The sequence below is a fragment of the Carcharodon carcharias genome, chromosome 15 (genome assembly GCF_017639515.1).
Source record: "Carcharodon carcharias isolate sCarCar2 chromosome 15, sCarCar2.pri, whole genome shotgun sequence".
Classification (NCBI taxonomy): domain Eukaryota; kingdom Metazoa; phylum Chordata; class Chondrichthyes; order Lamniformes; family Lamnidae; genus Carcharodon; species Carcharodon carcharias.
In genome coordinates this window covers 44,264,206-44,280,603 of record NC_054481.1, presented here as the reverse complement: position 1 = coordinate 44,280,603, position 16,398 = coordinate 44,264,206, and the positions used below count along the sequence as shown (strand labels likewise).

The following is a 16,398-nucleotide window of genomic DNA, read 5'->3' as shown; positions in this document are numbered from 1 at the left end:
AGGAGGAAAAGGGGAGGGGGAAGGGGGAAAGGGGAGTGGGGAGGGGGAAAGGGGAGCGGGGAGGGGGGAAGGGGAGTGGGGAGGGGGGAAAGGGAGTGGGAAATGGGAGCGGGGAAGGGGAGTGGGAAAGGGGAGGGGGAAGGGGAGTGGGGGAAGTGGAGGGGGGGAAGTGGAGGGGGGAGGGGGCAAAGGGGAACAGGAGGGGGAAGGAGAGGGCAGAGGGGGGAAAGGGGGGACGGCGGGAGGGGGCGGTGTGAGGGATGGAGGGGGAAAGTGGGGGAAGGGGGAGGGGGAAAGGGGAGGGGGAAAGGGGAGGGGGAAAGGGGAGGGTGAGGGGGAAGGGAGTGGGAGTGGGAAGGGAAGGGGAGGGGGAAGGGGAGGGGACGGGGTGGGGGAAGGGGAGGGGAGGAGGAGGGGGAGGGGGAGAGGGATGGAGGCGGAGGTGGATGGGGGCGGAGGGGAGGAGGGGGATGGGGCGGAGGAGGATGGGGGCAGAGGTGCGGAGGGGGAGGAGGACGGAGGGAGAGGCGTGGAGTGGAGAGGGGCGGAGGGGGTGCAGAGAGGGGGTGGAGGGTGGAGGGGGCGGGGGGCGGAGGGGGCGGGGGGCGGAGGGGGTGGGGGCAGAGCGGGGAGCAGAGGGGCAGAGGGGGAGCAGAAGGGCGGAGGAGGAGGGGGCGGAGGGTGAGGGGGCAGAGCGGTGGAGGGGGAGGTGGGGAGAGGGGGAGGGGGAGGGGGAGGGGGAGGGGGAGAGGGAGGGGGAGAGGGAGAGTGAGAGGGAGGGGGAGGTGGAGTGGGCAGGGGAGGGGGCAGAGGGATGGGGGGTGGAAGGGTAGGAGGGGGAGGGGGCAAAGGGACAGAAGGGGATGGGTCAGAGGGGGGGCAGAGGGGGTGCAGAGGGTGGGCAGGGAAGCAGAGGGGGCAGAGGGGCAGAGGAGCAGAGGGGAGGGGGGCAGAGGTGTGGGGGAGGGGGGCAGAGGTGTGGAGGGGGGAATGAGGGGGGTGGAGGGGGAAGGGGTGGAGGGGAGAGGGGCAGAGGGGTAGGGGACGGAGGGGGAGGGGGCGGAGGGGGAAGGGGCAAAGGGGCAGAAGGGGATGGGGCAGAGGGCAGAGGGGGAGGGGGCAGAGGGGGAGGGGGTGGAGGGGAGGGGGCAGATGGGCAGAGGGGGGCAGAGTAGGAGGGGGCAAAGGGGCGGAGGGGGATGGGGCAGAGGGGGAGGGGCAGTGGGGCGGGGGAGGGAGGCGCGGGGGAGGGGTCAGAGGGGGAGGAGGAAAGGTGGGTGGAGAAGGGGGAAGAGGAGGGGAGGGGGAAGGGGAGTGGAGTGGAGGGGGAAGGGGAGGGGGGAGGGGTGAAGGTGGGGTAGGGGGGAGTGGGAGGGGGGGAGGAGGATGGGGTGGGAGGTGGGATAGGGGGCGAGGTGTGAAGAAGGGCGGAGGGGGGCAGAATGGCGGAGGGGTAGGCAGAAGGGCGGAGGGGGGGCAGAGGGGCGGAGGGGGGCAGAGGGGCGGAGGGGGGGCAGAGGGGCGGGGGGGGCAGAGGGGTGGAGGGGGGGGGTAGGGCGGAGGGGGGAGTGGGTCCGAGAGGTGGAGGGTTGGAGGGGGGAGGTTCGCACAGGGGGTCAGTGCGGCAGAGGGGGGAGGAGGCAGAGGGGCAGAGAGGGGGGCAGAGGAGTGGAGGGGGAGGGGGCAGAGGGGTGGAGGGGGAGGGGCAGAGGGGGAGGGGGCAGAGGGCCAGAGGGCAGAGGGGGGGCGGGTCGGCAGAGTTGCGGGGGGGCAGAGTTGCGGAGGGGGCGGAGGGTAGGCGGAGGGGGAGGGGGGCAAAGCGGCAGAGGGGGAGGGGGCAGAGGGGGTGGGGGCAGAGATGGGAGGGGGCAGAGATGGGAGGGGGCAGAGATGGGAGGGGGCAGAGATGGGAGGGGGCAGAGGGGCAGGGGCAGAGGGGGCGGGCGGGGGGGCAGAGAGGCAGGGGGGGGCAGAGTGGGGGCAGAGGGTGGCGGGGTGCAGAGAGTGGGGCAGGGGGGCAGAGGAGGGGAGGGTGGGGGGCAGAGGTGTGGAGGGGGGAGGGTGGCGGAGGGGGCAGAGGTGCAGAGGGGGGATGAGGGGTGCGGAGGGGGGATGAGGGGGGCAGAGGGGGTGCAGAGGGTGGGCAGGGAAGCAGAGGGGGAGGGGAGCAGAGGTGTTGGGGAGGGGGGCAAAAGTGGCTGAGGTGCGGAGAAGGCAGAGGTGCGGAGGGGGCAGAGGTGCGGAGGTGGGAATGAGGTGGGCGGAGGGGGGAATGAGGTGGGCGGAGGGGGGAATGAGGTGGGCGGAGGGGGAATGAGGTGGGCGGAGGGGGAATGAGGTGGGCGGAGGGGGAATGAGGTGGGCGGAGGGGGAATGAGGTGGGCGGAGGGGGAATGAGGTGGGCGGAGGGGGAATGAGGTGGGCGGAGGGGAGAATGAGGGAGAGGAGGGGGGAATGAGGGAGAGGAGGGGAGGAGGGGGAGGGGCAGGATGGTGGAGGGGGAGGGGGAGGGGAAGTGGGGAGGGAGGAGGGAGGGAAGGAGGAGGGAATGGGGAGGGGGAGGAGGGAGGGAATGGGGAGCGGGAGGAATAAGGGAAGGGGAGAGGGAAGTGGGGAGTTGGGGAAGGGAAGGAGAGGAAGGGGGGGAGGGGAAGGGGAGGAGGGGAAGGGGAGGAGGGGGGAGGTGGACAGAGGGGGCAGTGTGTCAGAGCGGGGAGTGGGACGGAGTGGGGCAAAAGGGCGGAGGGGTGAGTGTGGCAGAGGGGTGTGTGGCAGAGGGGGGAGTGTGGCAGAGAGGGGAGTTTGGCAGAGGGGGGAGTTTGGCAGAGGGGGGAGTTTGGCAGAGGGGGGAGTTTGGCAGAGGGGGGAGTTTGGCAGAGGGGGGAGTTTGGCAGAGGGGGGAGTGGGGCAGAGGGGGGAGTGGGGCGGAGGGGCGGAGTGGGGAGTGGGGCAGAGGTGTGGAGGGGGGAGGTTGGCGGAGGAGGCAGAGTTGCGGAGGGGGCAGAGGTGCGGAGGGGCCAGAGGGGGGGATGAGGGGTGTGGATGGGGGATGAGCGGGGTGGGGGGATGAGGGGGGAGGCGGGAGAGGAGGGGGAGGAGGGGGGAGGGGGAGAAGGGGAGGAAGGGAGGCGGGGTGGGGGACGAGAAGTGGGGAGGGAGGAGGGAGGGAAGGGGAGGGAGAGGAGGGAGGGAAGGGGAGGGGGAGGAGCAAGGGGAGGGGTGGGGGAAGGGAGGAGGAGGGGAAGGGGAAGGGGAGGAGGGGAATGGAAGGAGGGGAAGGTGAGGAGGTGGGAGGGGGGAAGTGGGGGAGGGACGAAGGCGGGGATGGGGGAAAGGGGGAGGAGGGGGAGAGGAGGATGGGGTGCGAGGTGGGATAGGGGCGAGGGGTGAAGAAGGGTGGAGGGGGTGCAGAAGGGCGGAGGGGTGGGCAGAAGGGCGGGGGGGCAGAGGGGCGGAGGGGGGGCAGAGGGGGGAGTGGGGCGGAGGGGGGAGTGGGGTGGAGGGGGAAGTGGGTCCGAGGGGCGGAGGGGTGGAGGGGGGAGGTGCGCACAAGGGAGGGGGCAGAGGGGCTCAGTGCGGCAGAGGGGGGAGGAGGCAGAGGGGCAGAGAGGGGGGCAGAGGGGTGGCAGGGGAGGGGGCAGAGGGGTGGAGGGGGAGCGGGGCAGAGGGGTCGAGGGGGAAAGGATGGGCAGGGGAAGTAGGGGGGAGAGCGGGAGGGTGCAGAGGGGCGGGGGGCAGAGGGGGTCGGGCGGGGGGGCAGAGGGGCAGAGTGGGGGCAAAGGGGGCAGGGGGCGGAGGGTGGGGCAGGGTAGCAGAGGAGCGGAGGGGGAGGGGGCAGAGGTGTGGAGGGGGGAGGGTCGCGAAAGGGGCAGAGGTGTGGAGGGGGGAGGGTGGCGGAGGGGGCAGAGGTGTGGAGGGGGGAGGGTGGCGGAGGGGCAGAGGTGCGGAGGGGGCAGAGGTGAGGAGGGGGCAGAGGTGAGGAGGGGGCAGAGGTGCAGATGGGGGCAGAGGTGCAGAGGGGGTTGAGGGGTGCGGGAGGGATGAGGGGGCGGAGGGGGGATGAGTGGGTGCAGAGGGAGGATGAGGGGGGCAGAGGGTGGGCAGGGAAGCAGAGGGGGCAGGGGGGCAGAGAAGCGGAGGGGGAGGGGGGCAGAGGTGTGGGGGAGGGGGGCAGAGGTGGCTGAGGTGCGGAGGGGGCAGAGGTGCGGAGGGGGGAATGAGGGGGGCGGAGAGGGGAATGAGGTGGGCGGAGGGGGGAATGAGGTGGGCAGAGGGGGGAATGAGGGAGAGGAGGGGCGAATGAGGGAGAGGAGGGGGGGAATGAGGGAGAGGAGGGGGGAATGAGGGAGAGGAGGGGGGAATGAGGGAGAGGAGGGGGAGGAGGGGGGAGGAGCAGGATGGTGGATGGGGAGGGTAAGTGGGGAGGGAGGAGGGAGGGAAGGAGGGGAGGAGGAGGGAATGGGGAGGGCGAGGAGGGAGGGAATGGGGAGTGGGCGGAGGGAGGGAAGGGGAGGGGGAAGGGGGGAGGAGGGGAAGGGGAGGAGGGGTAGGGGAGGGAGGAGGTGGACAGATGGGGCAGTGGGTCAGAGTGGGGAGTGGGGCGGAGGGGGGAGTGGGGCAGAGGGGCGGAATGGGGAGTGGGGCGGAGGGGGGGAGTGGGGCGGAGTGGGGAGTGGGGCGGAGTGGGGAGTGGGGCGGAGTGGGGAGTGGGGCGGAGGGGTGAGTGGGGCAGAGGGTTGAGTGGGGCAGAGGGGGGAGTGGGGCAGAGGGGCGGAGGGGGGAGTGGGGCGGAGGGGGGAGTGGGGCAGAGGTGTGGAGGGGGGGAGGTTGGCGGAGGGGGCTGAGTTGCGGAGGCGGCAGAGGTGCGGAGGGGGCAGAGGGGGGGATGAGGGGTGTGGAGGGGGAATGAGCAGGGTGGGGGGGATGAGGGGGGAGGTGGGAGAGGAGGGGGAGGAGGGGGGAGGGGGAGAAGGGGAGGAAGGGAGGCGGGGGTGGGGGAGGAGAAGTGGGGAGGGAGGAGGGAGGGAAGGGTAGGGGGAGGAGCAAGGGGAGGGGAGGGGGAAGGGGGGAGGAGGGAAGGGGAGGAGGGAAGGGGAGGAAGGGGAGGAGGGGAAGGGGAGGAGGGGAAGGGGAGGGGTGAGGGGTAAAGCGGGGGAGGGGCGAAGGCGGGGGAGGGGCAAAGGCAGAGGAGGGGCAAAGGCAGGGGAGGGGGAGGAGGATGGGGTGCGAGGTGGGATGGGGGCGAGGGGTGAAGAAGGGTGGAGGGGGGCAGAAGGGCAGAGGGGTGGGCAGAAGGGCAGAGGGGTGGGCAGAAGGGCAGAGGGGTGGGCAGAAGGGCAGAGGGGTGGGCAGAGGGGCGGAGGGGGGGGCAGAGGGCGGAGGGGGTGGCGGAGGCGGAGGGGGGAGTAGGGCGGAGGGGGGAGTGGGGCGGAGGGGGGAATGGGTCCAAGGGGCGGAGGGGTGGAGGGGCGAGGTGTGCACAGGGGAGGGGGCAGAGGGGGAGGAGGCAGAGGGGCAGAGAGGGGGGCAGAGGGGTGGAGGTGGAGGGGGCAGAGGGGCGGAGGGGGAGGGGGTGGAGGGGGTGGGGGCAGAGGGGGATGGGGCAGAGGTGGTAGGGGGCAGAGGTGGTAGGGGGCAGAGGTGGGAGGGGGCAGAGGTGGGAGGGGGCAGAGGTGGGAGGGGGCAGAGGTGGGAGGGGGCAGAGGTGGGAGGGGGCAGAGGTGGGAGGGGGCAGAGGGGGGAGGGTGCAAAGTGGATGGAGGGGGCAGAGGGGGCGGGGGCAGAGGGGGGGCGGGCAGTGGGGGGCAGAGGGGCAGAGTGGGGGCGGGGGGGCAGGGGGGGCAGAGGAGCGGAGGGGAGGGGGCAGAGGTGTGGAGGGGGCAGAGGTGCAGAGGGTGGCAGAGGTGCAGAGGGCGGCAGAGGTAAAGAGGGGGGATGAGGGGTGCAGAGGAGGGATGAGGGGTGCAGAGGAGGGATGAGGGGTCAGAGAGGGGATGAGGGGGCAGAGAGGGGATGAGGGGTGCAGAAGGGGGATTGGGGGCAGAGGGTGGGCAGGGCAGCAGAGGGGAAAGAGGGGGGCAGAGGAGCGGAGGGGGAGGGGGGCAGAGGTGTGGGGGAGGGGGCAGAGGTGTGGAGGGTGGCGGAGGTGTGGAGGGGGCAGTGGTACGGAGGGGGGATGAGGGGTGCAGAGGGGGGAAGGAGGGGGGCGGAGGGGGGAATGAGGTGGGCAGAGGGGGGAATGAGGTGGGCGGAGGGGGGAATGAGGTGGGCGGAGGGGGGAATGAGGTGGGCGGAGGGGGGAATGAGGTGGGCGGAGGGGGGAATGAGGTGGGCGGAGGGGGCAATGAGGTGGGCGGAGGGGGGAAGGAGGTGGGCAGAGGGGGGAATGAGGTGGGCGGAGGGGGGATGAGGGGGCAGAGGGGGGATGAGGGGGCAGAGGGGAGATGAGGGGGCAGAGGGGAGATGAGGGGGCAGAGGGGAGATGAGGGGGGCAGAGGGTGGGCAGGGAAGCAGAGGGGGCAAGGGGGGGCAGAGGAGCGGACGGGGAGGGGGCAGAGTTGTGGGGGAGGGGGGCAGAGATGCGGAGAGGGCAGAGGTGCGGAAGGGGGATGAGGGGTGCGGAGGGGGGAATGAGGTGGGTGGAGGGGGGAATGAGGGAGAGGAGGGGGGAATGAGGGAGAGGAGGGGAGGACGGGGATGGGGAGGAGGGGGGAGGGGTAGGAAGGGGAGGGGGAGGAGGAGGGAATGGGGAGGGGGAGGAGGGAGGGAATGTGGAGCGGGAGGAGGGAGGGAAGGGGAGGGGGAAGGGTGGAGGAGGGGAAGGGAAGGAGGGGAAGAGGGAGGAGGGGGACGGGGAGGAGGGGAAGGGGAGGAGGGCAAAGGAAGGAGGGGAAGGGAAGGAGGGGAAGGGAAGGAGGGGAAGGGGAGGGGGAAGGGGAGGGGGGAAAGGGAGGGGGGAAGGGGAGGAGGGGAAGGGGAGGGGGGAGGGGCAGAGGGGGGAGGGGGTCAGAGGGCGGTGGGGCAGAGGGGGGAGTGGGGCAGAGTGGGGCAGAAGGGCGGAGTGGGGCAGAGGGGTGAGTGGGAAAGAAGGGGGAGTGGAGCAGAGGGGGGAGTGGGGCAGAGGGGTGAGTGGGAAAGAAGGGGGAGTGGAGCAGAGGGGGGAGTGGGGCAGAGGGGGAGTGGGGCAGAGCGGGAGTGGGGCAGAGCGGGGAGTGGGGCAGAGCGGGGAGTGGGGCAGAGCGGGGAGTGGGGCGGAGTGGCGGAGTGGGGAGTGGGGCGGAGGGGGGACTGGGGCGGAGGGTGAGTGGGGCAGAGAGGGGAGTGGGGCAGAGAGGGGAGTGGGGCGGAGGGGGGAGTGGGGCAGAGAGGCGGAGGGTCGAGGGGGGAGGTGCGCACAGGATCGCAGAGGGGAGGGGGCAGAGGGGGGCAGTGTGGCAGATGGGGGAGGAGGTAGAGAGGGGGCAGAGGGGTGGAGGGGGAGGGGGCAGAGGGGTGGATGCGGAGGGGGCAGAGGGGTGGAGGGGGGCAGAGATGCGGAGGGGTGATGAGGGGTGCGGAGGGGTGATGAGGGGTGCGGAGGGGGGATGAGGTGTGCGGAGGGGGGATGAGGTGTGCGGAGGGGGGATGAGGGGTGCGGAGGGGGGATGAGGGGGGCAAAGGGCGGATGAGGGGGCGGAGGGGGGAGGTGGGAGAGGAGGGGGAGGAGAAGTGGGGTGGGAGGAGGGGGAGGAGGGAGGGAATGGGGAGGGGAGGAGGGAGGGAATGGGGAGGGGGGGAGGGAGGGAATGGGGAGCGGGAGGAGGGAGGGAAGGGGAGGGGGAAGGGGAGGAGGCGAAGGGGAGGAGAGGTAGGGGAGGAGGGGAAGGTGGGAAGGGGGAGGGAGGAGGGGGGAGGGAGAAGGGGAGGGGGAAGGAGGAGGGAGGGGTGGAAGGGGGAGGGAGGAGGGGGGAAGGGGGAAGGGGGAAGGGGGAGAGGGGAAGGGGGGAGAGGGGAAGGGGGAAGGGGGAGAGGGGGAAGGGGAAGGGGGGAGAGGGGGAAGGGGAAGGGGGGAGAGGGGGAAGGGGAGGGGGGAATGGGAGACGGGGAGAGGGGAGAGGGGGAAGGGAGGGGGAAGGGAGACGGGGAGAGGGGGAAGGGGGAGAGGGGAAGGGGGAGAGGGGGAAGGGGGAGAGGGGGAAGGGGGAGAGGGGGAAGGGGAGAGGGGCAAGGGGAGAGGGGCAAGGGAGAGGGGCAAGGGGAGAGGGGCAAGGGGAGAGGGGCAAGGGGAGGGGGGAGTGGGAGACGGGGAGAGGGGAGGGGGGAGGGGGGAGAGGGGAGAGAGGGGAGGGGAGAGAGGGGGAGAGAGGGGAGGGGGAGAGAGGGGAGGGGGAGAGAGGGGAGGGGGAGAGGGGAGGGGGGGAGGAGAGGGGACGAGAGGGGAGGGGGGAGAGGGGAGGGGGGAGGGGGGAGAGGGGAGGGGGGAGAGGGGAGTGGGGAGAGGGGAGTGGGGAGAGTGAGAGAGGGGAGGGGGGAGAGTGAGAGAGGGGAGGGGGCGAGTGGGAGAGGGGAGGGGGGAGAGGGGGAGAGTGGGAGGGAGGGGGGAGAGTGGGAGAGGGGAGGGGGGAGAGTGGGAGAGGGGAGGGGGGAGAGTGGGAGAGGGGAGGGGGGAGAGTGGGAGAGGGGAGGGGGAGAGGGGTGGAGGGAGAGGGGGTCAGAGGGGTGGGGGGAGGGGGTCAGAGGGGTGGAGGGGGCAGAGGGGAGGAGGGGGGTCAGGGGTGGAGGGAGAGGGGGTCAGAGGGGTGGGGGGGAGGGGGCAGAGGGGTGGGGGGGAGGGGGCAGAGGGGTGGGGGGGAGGGGGTCAGAGGGGTGGAGGGGGTCAGAGGGGTGGAGGGGCGCAGAGGGGTGGAGGGGGAGGGGGCAGAGGGGTGGAGGGGCAGAGGGTTGGAGGAGCAGAGGGGTGGAGGGGGAGGGGGCAGAGGGGTGGAGGGGGAGGGGGCAGAGGGGTGGAGGGGGAGGGGGCAGAGGGGTGGAGGGGGAGGGGGCAGAGGGGTGGAGGGGAGGGGGCAGAGGTGGAGGGGCGCAGAGGGGTGGAGGGGGAGGGGCGCAGAGGGGTGGAGGGGGAGGGGGCAGAGGGGAGGGAGAGGGGTGGAGGGGGAGGGAGGGGGAGGGAGGCGGAGGGGAGGGAGGAGGAGGGGTGGAGGGGGTGGAGGGGGAGGGGGGCAGGGGGGTGGAGGGGGGCAGAGGGGTGGAGGGGGAGGGGCAGAGGGGTGGAGGGGCAGTAGGGCAGAGGGGTGGAGGGGGGCAGAGGGGTGGAGGGGGAGGGGGCAGAGGGGTGGAGGGGCAGTAGGGCAGAGGGGTGGAGGGGGGCAGGAGATGGAGAGGCAGGGGGCAGGGGGGCGGAGTGGGGCGAAGAGGGTGGAGGGGGGATGAGGGGAGGGGGAGAGCAGGGGACGGAGGGGGGAGAACGGGGGCAGAAGGGGGAGTGGGGCGAGTGGAGGGGGGGGGGGGGGGCGGGGAGGGGGAGCCTGGGACTACAACCTCCACAATCGTCCGCGCGGTTGCGCCTGACGTCAGGCGGCCAGCGTAGTGACGCTTTGTGCGTCAGTTCCTGTGTTTGGTGGATCCAGGTTGAGCGGAGTCAGGGCCTGGGTTGCGGATCGCCATGGGAGACCAGCGGAGGCGAGTCCACACACAAACAATACTCTAGACGGTCCAGCTTAGAGCACCGTCTTCAGTTGCATTGCCCTCCGGACCGCCTGCCAGCCTGCGGGGAAGAGCGAAGGAGTCGCCGCCGGATCGGCCTCAGTTCAACAGCCTCAGAGTTGGTGAGAGACCCGAGAAACTACCCCCCCCTCCTCCCCCCAACCCTGTCCTGTCCGGGAAAAGTCCCCTCTTACTGGAGGAGTGACAGGGGACAGACAAGCCCACAGCGACTCCCAACCCCACCCCATCCACTCTGCCCTCCCCAACATGTAACCCCCCTCCATCAGCCGCCCACCCCCACCAGCTCTCTCCACCCAACGACCCCCAAAGGTCCCCAAGCACCGATCCCCCGCATCGACCCTCGCCCACCCCTCAACCACCTCCAACCCCCCAAGTACCGGCCCCCGGCACCCCGCACCACCCCCCCCCCCCCCCCCCCCCCCCCCCCCCCGGCACACAACTCCCCCCACCCTGCCCCCCGGCACGCTGCCTCCCCCCATGGCACGCTTGCCCCCCCCCCCCCCCCCGGGTACGCTGACCCCCCCGGGCACCCTGCCCCCCCCCCCCCCCGCTCACACCCTGCCCCCCCCCCCCCCGCTCACACCCTGCCCCCCCCCCCGGTCACACCCTGCCCCCCCCCCCCGCTCACACCCTGCCCACCCTTGTGTGACCCCCCCCATGCACCCTTCTGCCTCGCGACCCTTCCAACACCCTCCTCCATTGCGTGACACCCCCCTGGTGAGACCCCCCTCGCCCGACCTGCCCTACCCCCCCACCCCTCCCCCATTTCAGTGCCCTCCAACTCTTCCCCCTTTCTGTCTGCCCTGCGACACTCCCCCATTTCTGTGCGCCCCCGACCCTCTCCCCTTCCATCCCCTCCGTCACGCCTTGGCGCAGTACTTGGGATGGTTTGAGCATCTTGGGCTTTACTATCTGTGTTTTAAAACGTGTCCAATATTGGAAGGACTGCTGAGCAGTCTAAGGGGGCTGTAGATGTTTCAACGCTATCTGTAGCTAATTTGTAGTTTTACTTTCTATTCCTGGTTTGGCTGACATGGTTAAGACAGTGGGGTCAATCTGCTAATGTTTATTCTCCCTTCTGCCTCCTTCCTACCAAAAGTAGCTGTACAGAATCCAAGTTCCCCACACAAGAGCAGATATGTTGAAAACAGTTCTAAATTTAAAAATGAGCAAGGTCTCTTCCCCTGGAGGAAGCTAACTCCTTGCTATAGTGGTATGGTTGTACCTGGGCTGCTGCCTGAAACAGTGATGTGTGTATTTTTTCAGGGATAGTCAAAAAAATAGGCTGGCAATGAGTATATATATTTTTAGCTATATGTAAAATATATGCAATTCTTGAGCCCACATTTTTAAAAAGTAATTGTGCATTCTTTCTGTACATGAAAATTTTGACTGCAAAGGAAGTCACAACACAGGCTTTGTTCTGAATTGTATTTTAAATGAAAGGTGCTTGGAACCATGTGGAATTTAATTTGCATCAAGCACCTGGTCAACATGCTTCACAATAGAATTATGTTTTCAAACTGAAAGAAGTGAATGCCAGTTCTCTGTTGAATCATAATTGACAGCCAAACTGGAGATGTAAATTGTCCTGAAATTTAATAGTTAATAGTTTTAAAATCCACCAGCATTAACAAGAACGGCTTGCATTCTGTTTATTGTGAGTAGATGAGCAATATCGACAGGAGCATTGTAGGTTTGATCCTTGACCTGTTCTGAGGCAGCAAGGTTGCTACATTTAGTCTTGTGGATTTTGGGCTTGGAAGGGGAAAATCAGCCGGGGTTCCTGTATGTAGAAATCACCTGAGAAGGTTGGATATAAAAGCAGAAAATGCTGGAATTACTCAGCAGTTTAGGAAGCATTTGTGGAGTGAGAAACAATTAATATTTCAGGTTAATAATCTTCATCAGATCTGAGAAGATTTGGTACCAGCAGTGAACGTCACCCCTCTTCAGTTAAATAGGTTCCTGGTTCTCACTGCCAGGGCTTAGATGTTAAGAATAGTCACTTTGATGAGATGCCTGAGTGTTCTGTGCCTATGAAGTTTTTCTTAGCATTGAAATCTTCCTGTGCCCTGTATCCTGCTCTCCACTGCTCTTTAGCCTCTGGTTGACTGTGTTAAGGCCATCCCTCCTCCCTGTATCACTGTTTGGGACAGAGCCTTTGCGCATCCTGGGCATTCCCTTTACATGAAATTTTGTGAACTCATTGCAGTGTCAGCCTTGGATCAGTGGCAGTACTCTCGCCTCCAGGACTCGAGCATATAAATTAAGCTGATGTTTCGGAGTAGCACTAAGGGAAGTTGCATTGATTCAGAGAAACCATCTCTTGGATGTGAGATTAAAGTCAAAGCCCTCTGCCTGTTCAGGTGGGCACAAAAGAACCTCCTATGATTCTTATTCAAAGAGGAACAGGGAATTTCTCTAAAGCAAAATACTGTGGATGCTGGAAATCTGAAATAAAAACAGAAAATGCTGGAAATACTCAGGTCTGACACCATCTGATGAAAGGTCACGATCTGAAACGTTAACTCTGTTTCTCTCTCCACAAATGCTACCAGACCTGCTGATTATTTCCAGCATTTTCTGTTTTTATTTATGAATTTCTCCTATCCTTGTCTTCACTTTTTTAGGCCCTTGCTAAACTCGAGGCCATGCTGCGTCTTGGGCTGATCCTGGACAAAGGTTAAGGTGCTTTTAGCTTTCACTTTATCTTCTGGCACCTCCCAAGAACAGTAGGAAGTTTCTCCAATTATTGGTTTATAAGGTTAATTTGCTACTGCTTCCAGTGTTGCAGCCAGCATTTTTCCTTCAAGCAACACCAGGAAAAACAGATTATCCTGTTTATTTCATTTGCCATTTGGGGTGTGCAAATTGCTGCTTTTGCTTACAAAACAACGACTACTTTGTTTCTAAAAGCATCCCCCACCAACTCTTGCACCTTCAACTGCATCTTGCCATAATTTCTGAAGTTTTCTGCTTTGGTATAACTTGGCCTCCTTTGAGGTGCATTGAACTGTTTGTTACATTTGTAACCTGTTAACGCTTTTAGAAGCGATGATAATTAATGATGAAAACAAAACAATATCCAAACATGAAAGCCACTCCCTCTAAAGGTCCATACATCTTGGCTGTACAGGCAGATTTATCATATACTGTGCATATTAATCCTGACACAGAACTTAATAACGTCCTAATTAAGTAGCTATGTCTCAATTAACATCACTACAGCGAGATCCTTTGCAGTTCTCTTGATGCTCTATCCCCCACAAATTGGGCCCTGTAGAGACCGTCTGTGCAGCTAAACTTCTTAGTTTATTTAAAATGTTTTTGTACCTGGTTTGAGCAAAGTGGGAAATTGAAGCCTGCTTCCCCCTGTGATGATGTTGCTGAAAGTCATTTATATAAAAGACATAGATGACTATGTGAGGGGTAGGATTAGTAAGTTTGTGGATGACACAAAGATTGGCCGGGTGGTTAACAGTGAGGTTGAGTGTCTTGGGCTGCAGAAAGATATAGACGAGATGGTGAAATGGGCAGATTAGTGGCATATGGAATTTAATCCTGAAGAGTGTGAGGTGATATACTTTGGAAGGAGTAATTTGACAAGGAAGTATTCAATGAATGGCATGACACTAGGAAGTTCTGAGGAACAAAGGGACCTTGGCGTGTGTGTCAATAGATCTCTGAAGGCGGAGGGGCATGTTAGTTGGGTGGTGAAAAAGGCATATGGGACACCTGCCTTTATCAATCGAGGCATAGATTACAAAGTAGGGAGGTCATATTGGAGTTGTATAGAACCTTGGTGAGGCCACAGCTGGAGTACTGTGTGCAGTTCTGGTCGCCACATTATAGGAAGGATGTGATTGCACTGGAGGGGGTGCAGAGGAGATTCACCAGGATGTTGCCTGGGATGAAACATTTAAGTTATGAAGAGAGGTTGGATAGACTTGGGTTGTTTTCGTTGGAGCAGCGAAGACTGAGGGGCGACCTGATCGAGGTGTACAAGATTACGAGGGGCATGGAGAGGGTGGATAGGGAGCAGCTGTTCCCCTTAGATGAAGGGTCAGTCACAAGGGGACATAAGTTCAAGGTGAGGGGCAGGAGGCTTAGGGGGGATGTGAGGTAAACATTTTTTACCCAGAGGGTGGTGACAGTTTGGAATGCACTGCTTGGGAGGGTGGTAGAGGTGGGTTGCCTCACATCCTTTAAAAAGTACCTGGATGAGCACTTGGCACGTCATAACATTCAAAGCTATGGGCTGAGTGCTTGTAAATGGGTTTAGATAGGTAGGTCAGGTGTTTCTCACGTGTCGGTGCAGACTCGATGGGCGGAAGGGCCTCTTCTGCACTCTGCGATTCTGTGAAAGTGAGATTTGTTTTAATAATAAGTGGAAGAAAGTTAATGCTCAAGAGTTGCACAGAAAATCAAACTGGTAATTAGCTGCTCATTGCTGTACATCAAAGTATGCTCAGAAATCATGATTTTCTATCCTGGGTTATGATAGTAGACTATGAATGCATACTGTATGGGCGTTGCAATAAATTTGGAAATAAAACGCATCGAACTTTGTGTACCTGGGATCAAAAGGAAAGGATTGATTGCCACTGTTCAAAGGCCTGAAATCAAGAATGTAAGCTGTGGCTCACGTCAACCTTTTAAATGGAATCTTTTGTAGAAAGTGCAAATTTGAAAAATAATAGTTGGACTTACCACTTTCCTGACTTCAGTGAAACCACTTGGAAATAATGAGAAATAATCCAGTAGAAACAAAACAGGGAAAGTGAACGCAGGCCATTTTTAAAGAAAAACAGAAAATTCTGTAAAAACTCAGCAGGTCTGACAGCAGCTATGGGGAAAGAGTAAACAAAGTTAACGTTTTGCTTCCTTATGACCCTTCTTCAGAGCTGAGGAGAAATGTGATGAAATTTATACTGTTTAAGGGGAATGGAGCAGGTGGAGCTGGATAGGTGGGGACAAAGGAGGGGTTGACATAGATGTCATGAACAAGAGGACTAGGGATTGTTACTGGTAGTGATTAGTGCTAAAAAAAGGTGCTAATAGTGGCATAAAGGTAAGAAAGCAAAATGTGATTATAGCAGAACAAGGGCAGCATTGAATGAAAGAACAACATGGAACAAGTGACAGAAGACCCTGTAGGGGATGGAGTGGTGGGAAAAAAGGATAGAAAATGAGGGAAAAAAGGGGATAAAACTTCAGATAAATGAATAATAATAATACAAGTGGGTAAAAAATGAATGTAGAAGAAAGGAGATGAAAAAAAGGGCATGAGGGTGGAGGAGAGAGTTAAAAACAAAAAGCTGCAGATGCTGGAAATCCAAAACAAAAACAGAATTACCTGGAAAAACTCAGCAGGTCTGGCGGCATCGGCGGAGAAGAAAAGAGTTGATGTTTCGAGTCCTCATGACCCTTCCACAGAACTGTTCCGTGGAAGGGTCATGAGGACTCGAAACGTCAACTCCTTACTTCTCTGCTGATGCTGCCAGACCTGCTGAGTTTTTCCAGGTAATTCTGTTTTTGTTTTGGAGGAGAAAGTTCATGGTCTAAAATTGTTGAACTCACTGTTAAGCCCAGAAGGCAGTAAGGTGCCTAATCGGAAGATGAGGCATTGAGCTTCACTGGAATATTGCAGCAGGCCAAAGACAGACGTGGGCATGACAGCAGGACGGTGTGTTAAAATGGCAAGTGACCAGAAGGTCTGGGTCATGCTTGCGGACAGACGGGTGGTATTCTGCAAAGCAGTCACCCAGTCTGCGTTTGGCTTCCCCGATGTAAAAGAGACCACATTGGCAGCAGTGGATGTTACCAGAATTCCAATAAAGTGGAATAGCAGACATGTGAAATTATCTTACCACCTCCACATGAACCCTTAATGCTATTATAGAGATTTTGGCTGGTGAGGATGAAGTACTAGTGGTTACAGATCTTTCAATGGTGGGAGTAGAGGTGGAATAATTTGGGGACTATTGGTGCTGCACTAAAAAGTATTGGTTGTAGGTATTATGTATTAGTATCAAATATGTTAAATACACCTTCTACCCCATTAACTTCAATCCTTTGCCTCTTGAGATAGTGTTTTATGTTTGTGTGTTCAAAGGGAAAGGAAAGGGGAATAAGATAAGAAACATAAAAGAAATAGGAACAGGAATTGGCCATTCAGCTCCTTTGGCCTGCTCTGCCATTCAACAAAATCTTAGCTGATCTTGGACCTCACTTTCCTGCATTATCACAATACCCTTAAATTTTTGGACTCTTGGAAAATCAATTGATGTCAGCCTTGAATATACTCAACAAGTGAGCATGCCCAGCTCTCTGAGAAAGAGAATTCCAAAGATTCACAATCCTCTGAATAAAGAAATTTCTCCTCCTCTCATTCCGAAATGATGGTTCCCATATCCTAAGACTATGATCCCTAGTTCTAGATTTCTTCACGAGGGGAAACATCCTCAGCATTAACCTTGTCAAGTCCCCTCAGGATCGTACATGCCTCAATGAGATCATTCCCAATTCTTCTGAACTCCAATGAGTATAGGCGCACCATACTCAATCTGATTTCATTGAACAAACCTCAGCTCAGGAATGAATCTAGTGAACCTTGGCTGCACCCTCTCGAATGCAAGTCGTACCTTCCTTGGATAAGGAGATCAAAACTATGCACAGTACTCTGGGTGTGTT

The 16,398-nt window shown here is 61.6% G+C and overlaps 1 protein-coding gene across 4 annotated transcripts in view; it reads left to right on the top strand.

Moving 5' to 3' along the window:
* The first annotated feature begins 9,564 nt into the window (after positions 1-9,564).
* rnf216 (ring finger protein 216) overlaps positions 9,565-16,398 on the top strand; it is a 220,941-nt gene continuing 214,107 nt past the window's right edge. For 3 of the 4 annotated variants that reach the window (XM_041206801.1, XM_041206802.1, XM_041206800.1), the window contains exon 1: positions 9,566-9,803. The gene's annotated coding sequence lies outside the window, so the exon portion shown is untranslated. Of the gene's footprint in view, positions 9,804-16,398 lie in introns of all 4 variants that reach the window. The other variant, XM_041206803.1, reaches the window with a different exon arrangement.